This window comes from Geospiza fortis, unplaced genomic scaffold (genome assembly GCF_000277835.1).
Source record: "Geospiza fortis unplaced genomic scaffold, GeoFor_1.0 scaffold72, whole genome shotgun sequence".
Classification (NCBI taxonomy): Eukaryota; Metazoa; Chordata; class Aves; order Passeriformes; family Thraupidae; genus Geospiza; species Geospiza fortis.
The window spans coordinates 2,151,378-2,155,111 of NW_005054338.1; the positions used below are offsets into that span (position 1 = coordinate 2,151,378).

General features: G+C 46.9%; 1 protein-coding gene across 1 annotated transcript in view; it reads right to left on the minus strand.

Moving 5' to 3' along the window:
• Positions 1 to 169, minus strand: part of RIOX2 (ribosomal oxygenase 2) — a 10,649-nt gene extending 10,480 nt beyond the window's left edge. Inside the window, exon 1 of the mRNA XM_005422353.2 lies at positions 129 to 169. The gene's annotated coding sequence lies outside the window, so the exon portion shown is untranslated. The remainder of the gene's footprint in view (positions 1 to 128) is intronic.
• Positions 170 to 3,734: the final 3,565 nt, after the last annotated feature.

Below are 3,734 nucleotides of genomic sequence, written 5' to 3' on the forward strand. Positions count from 1 at the left end.
GGCAGCGCCTGGAGAAGCAGCGGGAACACAGGCGGGCACGGCGGCTCCGGGCACACGCAGCCCCGCGGCCCCTCCCCTGCCTTGCCCTCCCCGTCCTTGCCCTGCCCTTGCCGCAGCCCCGCACTCACCCTGCGGGCGGGAGGGAGGGGATGGATCGGATCGGAGCGGAACGGGGCCGGGCTGTCCCCGGGGCAGGATGTGCCGCTGCCGCGCTGGGGGTCACGGGAGGAGACGCTTCCGGGCGGCCGGGAGGAAATGCTGCGCTGCTCCGGTGTAATTCCTGTGTGTATTCCAATGGGAACGCAACGGTGTCTCCGCCGAAGTTATTCGGAGCATTAAATTTTGCTTTGTACACACAACAGTGTCTGGGCTTTAGCTGCGCGATCTTTTCCTGGACCAAAATCCTGTTCCAGAGTCTCTCTGAAGCTCCCCCAAAGAAATCTTCAGAATCCCTACCGAGCACATGAAAAGTTTCAGAAGTATTTTTAATTACCTTTACTAAAGAGGCCTGTTAATGGCTTAGTTTACACTGGCTAATGACTTCAGGAAAAGATGTTAGGTAGGCTTTGCTAAAGCTTTAATCTTGTGTACTGATCGTTTGAAGAACTATAAAACCTTTAAGAATGAAGTTGTCCGGACTTAAAAGTTTGCATCACCTACACTAACACCCACAGGATGTTTCTTTATTACAGATGGGTGTAGCAGCAGATGTTAAAAATAGTGAGGCCACATCCTGCACCTCAGCTGGTGACAGAAATTGTGACAAGCTGTTATTTGTGCTCCAGAAATCCACAGAGTACCCTCAGCATGACTGCCTGAGTGCCATCGGGATGAACACTCACCTAGTGTGTATTTACATCATGCCTGTGGTGCTTTAACTCACACTAAATGCTGTGGGATATAAAACCCACGCATGGGACTGGCTGCAACACCAGCAGGAAAGGGAAATACTCGTGAAAACCTTTTTAAAGACTTCCGTGCTGGTCTGCAGAGACAAATGGACTGAAAGTATTTATTACCATACCTGTCAGGAAGTTAACACACACTTCACAGGGTCATGGGAGCTTAGCCAGCCCTCTAGCACCCTCTAGACAAGAAATAGTTTGTTGAAATACTGTTTGTTATCCTTTACTATTTATACAAGCAATAGATTTTTAAAGCTTAATTTATCCTGATATCATCCCTGTTATTAATAAAATAAAAATTATAAGCTTTTCTGTAAAAGCATGGAGTTAAATGTCATCATCATTTACAAGAGCATGTAGTGACAGGACAAGGGGGAATGGCTTCAAACTGAAAGTGAGGGGGATTAGATTGGATATTAGAAAAAAAAATTCTTTACTGTGAGGTTGGCAAGGCCCTGGCACAGGTTGTCCAGAGAAAATATGAATATCCCATCCCTGGAAGTGCTCAGGATCAGGTCTGAGCATCCTGGTTTAATGAAAGGTGTCCCTGCCCAATACTCTGGGTGAGGAGAACCCCTGGCCAATGGTTTCATCCATAAAAACAGCTTTCTCCACCAAAAGCAAGCTCTGCAGCTCTCTGGCCCCTGCACAGATGTGCCTGGAAGGTAAATGCAGGCAGGAATCTCTCCACACCCCCATGAGAGGACCAGTTTGCTGCAGCCTACACAGGGCTCATGCATGCTGTGCTGCAGGGCTTCTGCTGCTGCAAATCCTGCAAGGAATTTAGAAAAGGGAACTGATTTGGAGTCTTTTCTCCATTGGAGGATGAGGCTTCACTGTTGGCTACACAATAAATATTTCTTCTTGTAGGGCAGGTAAATATGTGAAAACAATGATGTTATATTAGTTCATGTGAAAAGTTTAGAAGACACATCTGGAGCAACTAGATGGGATCTTCTGAGGCAATCTGGAGCATCTGTGCAGGATGCCTCACAAAGGCAGTGCAGGAGCAAGGCTGTGATGGTGTATTTTTATACACAGCTACACTATACATCTGCTCAGCTGGAGCTCTGGTGTGCTCTTACTGTTGCCAAAGCCTGTGTGTCCTTTGGCTTTGCATTCCCAGCATTGTCATTCCTGGTATGGTTCTGCTTTCCATGACAGGATTTCCTGGAAAAGTATCAAAGCTGTCTCAGCTCTGATACATTTGTTTGGCAGCGATCTGTCCCACTGACTCCGTGAGATTTCAGTCACTCAGCAGGCACCATGTCACCACTTCTCCAGCTCTGGAACTGGGAGCTTGACAAATGCAGCTCTTTGAAAACGTTAAGTGACATCAACCATGCTCTGAGCAAACAAGATGGGACAAAGAAAATAAGTAAATTAAACAAGAAAAATAAATAAATAAATAAATAAAATAAAGAAACCAGAGAGTGGCTTAGGCTTCCAAATTTATTCCCACTTCCTTGACCAATAAACTTGACCAAGAATTTACCTTGTGACACTTTTTGTCACCAATGATCATTTTGAACTTCAAAATGATCATTTTGATCTGACTTTGTAAGTATAAACTCAGCTCATTAAATGACAGACAAACCCAAGGAATTTAGTGGAAAGTGCTCCTTATTTGGGAAAGTTACAAAAGTAATCTTGATTATTTTCTGGAGCTGTGAAAACTTTCTGTGTTTATTCCTGAACATCCTTAATTCAGCCTCCTTAGCCTGAACCTAAGGATATTTCCATGCAGGATTTACAGGTTTGTGTTTCTGTTTTGGCACAGCTGTTTCCTTTTATTTCCTGGAACTATGCTGGGCACCACTGCTGCAAGGGGTGGATGCAGCTTCTCCTCACTGGAACATTCAATCTCAAAAGCCAAAGCGAGAGGGAGGGAGGCAAAACCCCAAGTTCACGTGCAACAGAAAGCAGAAGAACCGAAGGCGTGGTTGGTTTGTTCTCTTGACAAAGTTGTCTCAAATCTCTGTCTCAAAGCCTGTGTTTCTAAGCCAAAGGTTCTGCAGGAAGCAGGGGATTACAGCAGGTTGAGGTGAGGCAGAGGTGTGTGGGTGACTCGTGAAGGACACAGCTTGTGCTGGGGATGCTGCTCATCCACCTGGGAAGTGGCTGCAAGTGCACAGGGTCTGGGACCTCTGTTATTCCTGTGCTGCCTCAGGTGAGCCACATTCTTCAAAACAGAGGTCCCATGGAGAGTCATGGACAGCTGACAAGGGTGAAGGGTTTTCTTGAAGTGTTGCTGATGCACAATCTACAAAGCCCCATCAGCCTGGCTTCCTGCTGGTCCCTACTGCACTGCTAAGCATCCGAGGGCAGAGGCTGCTGAGGTGCACAGGGGTTGCCCAGGAAAACTGGAATGCAGGAAGTGAAACAAGGACAGGAGTTGTCCCAAGCTGTCCCAAAGCCATTGGTGGCGACTGCTGACCAAAATGGAGCACAGGTGAGGAACAGAGAGGCTGATTTGACAGGAAGGGCTGGAGTGCAGACACAGACAGGGCAATAGCTCAGGTGGGAGCTGCTCTCTGTTCAGGGGGGTGACAAAGGGCTCCCTTAGTGAGCACACAGCTCCTGTGCTACTGCAGTGGAGCCTGTGCATGGGATCACCCCAGAGAAGCTCTGTGTAGTCCAGTTGGAAAAGAACCCAGACATGTGAGAGTTTTTCATGAAGAATTTTGCTGCTGACCAAACCAGCCCAGGTTTGATGCAGAAGTCTCTTCTGGAAAACTGTAACCTTTTCCTCCACTGCTGTCGCATTATTTTTGAAGTATGATGCAACCCTCATACACAAAATAAAGCCTAGCTTATAAGCATTTTTGT